Below are 6,373 nucleotides of genomic sequence, written 5' to 3'. Positions count from 1 at the left end.
ATTATCAGTGCATCTTGCAATATACCTCAGCTATATAGACCACAGTTGTATATGTTTCAGAATTAGCTTAAAAGCATCCTTATGATAAAAAAATAATCTCACGCAGAGAATAAATGACTGCCTTTTATAGCAATTCCCATTTTTTGCACTCCAAGGATTTTTATCATCACAGCATTTTTATTTTTTAGCCTTCAATGGCTTCATTTACAGCAACAATCAACTTTCACACATCATGAAAGAATCATAATGATTAAAATAACCTATGAAAGTGTTTCCATCCTGCAATAAAGCACCTACCTTGTTCGATGCCTCCTTTTATAAAGCCTATTGGTGCTAACAGAATGAAATAACAGCATGCCATGTCTTCATGTGTGGATGTGAACCACTATGCAACCTACATGTTTTATATGCTGGCTGGACTTTTAGGAGTAAGACTTCCCTCCAACTTGGCAGACCAAAGTGGCTATCAAGATGAATAATACACTTTCACCTGGGTAATAGTCTGGTGGTTCCAAAGCCAGTGATCAAGATGATAAAAGAGCTGATTTTAAATACTAAAGGATTTTGGTTTTATTTTATGTTTGCAATAGGTCAAGGTTCTCATTTTCTGAGTGGAACACCCTGAATGCTTTCCTCTTCAGACATATCTGTAAATCAACAACAGTTCTTTACATGGAGTCCCTCCTTACATGAAGTAAAAGGGGTCTGCAGAGTGTGCAGCCAGAACTGTGTTTAATGCCACTGTGGGGCTCGGGCACCGGGCTGTCAGAGCACTGCCCGAGGGCCTCACGGTGAAATGCAGACCCAAATAATCTCTGTGTTCTGCTGCTTCCCCAGTGAAACTCAACAGGAATTGTTTCAGTGAGGCACTAGCGGTGAACCAACATGAAAACATGCAAATATACAACTGTTGCATGAAAAGAAACGGAAGTTCTCCCAAGCCCCAACATCTGCGGTGTACATTTTTCAGGCCTAAGTAAATAAATGTCACCTTGCACATTTATGTCTATTTAATGGAAACACAGTGGTGTCTGAAAGGCTAATTATCCTGTGCTGAAATGGGTCACTGCTCTCCAGAGAGCAAGCAGATCATTAGAGAGGGCACAGAAATAAGCAGGTTTGTGTCAGATCTATAATAGGGGAAAATAAACCACTCTGTCCAGGGGCTGCTATGGCAGGGACTATTCTTAACAAATTCATCTGAGCTAAAGCACAATGATACATTTTGAGCAAAACTTAAAATGGGAACCCAATGTTCACATTTCTGCAGGAAAGTTTAAGGCTTTTGCTGGAGGTGTGGTGCCTAAAGTCTGATGACCATGAATGCTCCAGGCCTCAGGTAAAGACCAAGGATGCTCTGGGCACAAGGGGTGTCCTCCCCGACTCAGGGTCGAAGTGACTAAGGTCTCTGGTTTCACAGGAACAGCACCAGATGCTTTCTTAGTTGCATATTTTTGGAGATGATTTTTCTGTCCCTTTTCACATATGAATGTTTTTGTCTGTCTTGGTCCATTTTCTCACTTTCGCTTACAGCTACTACATTTTCCTTCTGATAATTTTCTATCATTTCATGCCTTAAAGGCAGTTATTTTTCCCTCTAAACTTTCTGATGCTCTCTTATCTGCTACTTAATTTCACTTTTTCTTTCTGTCATTCCCCTTTTCAAATCTACCTAACTGCTGTCCACCATCCCCATCTGCATTTACCTAAGTTCCTTTCAAGATCCTTTTCTCTAGTATCTGTAGCAGTCCTTCCTTGCAGAAGCCTTTCAAGACAAGGGTTCCAACCAAACGACAAAAGTTTAAGATTACACTTTCACAAAGGGCCAATCTCCATCTCACCTCATTCCATTTCCTCCTTTTAAAGCTTATGATCAATTATTCTTACTGTTCAAAGAGCACAACTATACAAATAGCAAGAGGAGAGGAGAGGAGAGGAGAGGAGAGGAGAGGAGAGGAGAGGAGGCTGGGGCTTTTTGGAGGTGAGCTCAGAGTAAGCAGGACAGTAGAGACCATCTTTCAACTCATGATTGTGGCCAAGACTGCCAAATAACAAGACACAAAGTTCAGCCACGGCACCTATGGATGTTGTACCCTCTGTGCTGTCTTCAGTACTGTGAGAGCTGGTTTGAGCATCTAAATCCCCTGACAGCTCCCTTGGGTAATGAGCTGATTACTTGGACTTTACTGAGCACCCTTTAATTACATAGTCCTGCAGTTCCTAGGCACAGTTTCTATCTATGCTTTCTGCACACTTCAGTGTGCTTTATACCACACGCATTCATTAAGGGATGCAAACCAAAAAACACAGGTCTGGAGCAGTGGTGCAATTTGGCTCATAAAAAAACCAGACATCAGAACAAGCCCTAATCATAAATAGAAGCTCCTCTTTTTCATTTGGAGGCTATAATTCCTTCCTTGTCCCCATAACTTGTTACAGTGCTCTCCACAGAGAGATGACGATGAACAGCCCTGTATTTTTTGTAGCTCAGTTTCTGAACTAGAAAGAGGCAGGCAGAGAGGAGGAGGAAGTCAGGAGACTGCATTGATTCATCGATCTTCCTCACTGTGGCTCCTTTGTATTACTAAATAACTAGCAGGCATTAGTATTGGACACAAGGTTATATCAGAACGGGCCTTCATTCTCAGAGGCTTGGTAATGCTCACACTGTGCTTAGCCAGGCATTAATGATTTATGAGGACTCGGGAGGAGTTGCAAAACAGATTTTTTCACCAGGTAATAATGTCTGCCGATGAGTTGTAAAAGGAGAGACAACACAGTGCAGTCCTGGCAGTGAAAAATTATCTCAGCTGTCTCCTGCTAGTCCCTCTTCTGGGCAGCTCCTAATTTCCAGTGTTTCCTCTAACAAATGGAATTTCCTGAAACCTTCAGAAAAGGGATGTGCTGGGAATTTCCTAGTGGTTATTTATTCCTCTGCTTTCTTTGGTCTTACACAGTTTTTTTCCTATGCTCCCCCTCCCCCCTTTTTTTTAAGAGATCCAGGTAAAAAAAGAAATGCAAGGACAGTTAAGCTGCAAGGTTTCAGCAGGGTGGGCACTGATATTCCCTCTCCTCAGTGAAACACAGCAAATGCTTTGGCATCCATAGTGCACGGGATTCTCCTTCCTGCCCCAGGGGCACTCACGCACTGGCACTGCAGAAACCAAGCCAGTCCTTTCTGTCCTCTTCATCATCACTGATGCTAAATCATTCCAAAAGAATGGCTGAACGGTTTCTTCACTAAAAGAGTACACAATGGACACCCCCATGTTCTTCCATAATTACAGGAGCCACATAGTCTTAGAACCTAAAGGGGACTTGACCTGAAACCTGGAGCTGAACATCTCCGTGGAGCTTGTGAAAGGAACCGCTTTCTATCCTGTCATTATCAGCTTTCATGTCATTGCCTGGGGGCATTTAAACATAATTATATTGAGAATCCCGGAGACAATACGAGCCAGAAGGTGTGAGTGACTTTCCTCAGGTCAGGAACAGAGCCAGGGAGAACTCAGAAGCTTTGATTCCTGGTCCCCAGCTCCATCCATCACACAACATTTTCTCCTTCTTAATTAATGGATAAATTACAAATTAAACTGAAGAGCCCACAAGCCTTGGATCAAATGTAGGACCAAGAACAAATGTATAATTGTGTAGATCAAGTAAAGGGAACAGAAGTTACATAGTGAGTCTTTTAAAAATTAATTATGATCAGAAATAAAAATGAACAAGGAACTTATTCCCCAAGTTTATTTATTCTGTATTTCAAGCACAGTGGAGACTGGATACCCAGTCAAAGACCCTCTCTAATGCACACTCCTGTGGCACAATGGAAGCTCTCAGGTTTATTTCCACTTTTAATGAAGAACTCTTTACTTAAATTCTAGTAGATAAGGCTTTAAATGGGGGCAGCAAGAACCATAATATAATGAGCTGTGAAATACGGAAGAACATTTTTCTTCAAACATTATTTTTTAAAATTTGCTTGAAAAAACGAATGTATTATAAAACTGCAAAGGGTAATGATGAAACATCACTAATTATTCTTGTGAAGAACATGCAAGAGACCAGTGCTTGCCCAGACAGCCTCATGCTTTCATGATTGGGACAGAAAATGTGGGAAAGCCAAGAAAGGTTACCAGAAGGAAAATCCAATTACTTTCTTGCCTTAATAAGCAAAGAGATTAATTCCCAAGGTTATGCTCTAGTTATGTAAAACAAGCATTTTAACCATTAAGTGTCAGTGCCGCACACACGCGCTCATTTTGATAGACAGTGCTAGAGCGTGTGCAGCTACAAGAAATTAAATTACGAAGCAAAAGACCTAGAAGTTAGGAGTTACAAGTGATGGGGAAGTGTGTACCACGGTGAATCTGTCCTACTGAACCACACAAGAATTCATGATTTTTAACCGATTTCTACAAGTCTCTCTGCCCACTGCTACTCCCAGAGACATGGAGGGAACCCCAACGCCTGGAGAGTGGCACAATAAACACCCCCAGCGACACTCGCACTGTGGACACGTAGCTCGAAGCAGCTGTTCAGGAGACAATGCCTCAATGCCTAGTTGCCTCATCACACCAGTCTGAAGTTATGCAGACACTTGGTGCTGCAGTGGCTGAGGCTGTTCTCCACTCCTCCGGGGCATCTTGACCCTGCAAACCAACTACCACTGAATATCATCCCTTAGGGTCCCCATGATTATCGGGCAGGGGGTTAGTTATTCCCCAGCTGACAAACACACCATCAGCTATGGCAGCTTCCATGTGATGTGGAGACAAGCACACACCTCTGGAGAGCAGCTTCCTACTTGGGAGCCAGGACAAGAAATAGGGCCCTTACTCTCTTCTGGCCTGAAACAAAATAGTAATTGAGAAAAAGGGGAATGAGCAAAACTCTGTGGGAATCATGAACAGATGAGGATGTCTTAGATACCATCTTGTGATTTTCAGCATTCTTCCTGGACTCAAAAAAATTTCATGTCCGGTTATTTGGACTGCCTCTGTAGTCAAACAGAGAGAGAAACATGTCTCAGGCACAACCTGTCCTCTTCTGGGCTGTACATGACGGGGAAGGCAGATGACTGGTGAAGCCCTTTGAAGTGCCATGGCTGCTAATGGCTTGGGATGGAGATGCAAAACATTGCTGTTTGATACTGGTGTGTCCAGCCCTCCCCTCCCAGTCTGTGTTAATTATGTAGTTTCCACAGGATGCCATCCTGCTCCAAAGGCATCTGAAAATGCTCAGCTGTTTGTGGCCACCTCCTGAACATTTTGCTTTCATAAGCCCTTAAGCCAGATAAAATGAACTAAGAGAAGTTCAGTACTGACTGCAGGAGCATCAAGCCCAAAGCACAGGCTGAGCGAGGCCGTGTCCTACAGAGTCTCTGCTGCCCAGCTACACTCCGTGGTGAAGATGGAGCATATGTTGATGGAGAGGTATCATTGCTGACACCAGCCTTTAAACACAAGGCAACGAGAGTCATCTTCTGCTGGGTTTTGTCAGCACAGCAATGTGAAATGCAAGGTGTGAAGTTGTCATACTCTAAGCTGATACAGCTATGGCAGCAGGACTTTGTAGTGTAGACCAAGCTGTCTAGATCTTAGTCTTGTTGACATTGTTATGCACCTGTGCTGCTACAGAAAACAGTAACAGATGCTGGAGAGTGGGAAAATATTTTTAAATCCCATACTGAACACCACATATGTGGCTGTGTATGATAATCCTACTCAAAGGATTGTTGGCAGTGAGATGCCCCACTGCACTAAACAATTTTTTGTTGTTCACATAGACAAATTTTTTCCACCTTATTATTATGAGAAAGGGTCAACTAAGTCAGCTGCAGTTGAGGAAGGCAACTACAATTCCATGTGTAAATGGAGCCTTTCTTAAAAACTCAGTGAAGTCAGTTCATGTTTTGAAACCAATTTTCAGGCTATTATCATCACTAGAACTGACATTAGGAGGTACCTCTAGGATGCCTTCACACATTACAGAGTTGATATTTCCCTATAGTAGGCTGTAGAACTATTTCAACATAATTTCTGACTATATTCAGAGATGAACTACAACCCTAATTTGTAGAAAATCTACTTTAAAAAGCAACTTTGGAGAGATTTTGGTATCACAGTTATGCATAAAAATAATTAAAAAAAAAAGGAGTTGGGGGCTACAATGCCTTTGCTGCTCTGATTTATAAGGTAATGTCTTCTGTGGCATCCATGCCTGCTAATTTATAATCATACAGGGTTGCAAATGCACAGTGAGCATATGTGACTGGCTTTGAAAATGAACTGCATTTACATCACGCACATGGATGCAAAGAATGAGAAAAAAATGGGCACAGTCTGATGATCTCTTTCATTTTCCAACACTG

This window comes from Merops nubicus, unplaced genomic scaffold (genome assembly GCF_000691845.1).
Source record: "Merops nubicus isolate BGI_N331 unplaced genomic scaffold, ASM69184v1 scaffold29220, whole genome shotgun sequence".
NCBI classification, from domain to species: Eukaryota; Metazoa; Chordata; class Aves; order Coraciiformes; family Meropidae; genus Merops; species Merops nubicus.
The sequence above is the reverse complement of the archived record's forward strand: the minus strand, read 5'-3'. Positions refer to the sequence as shown.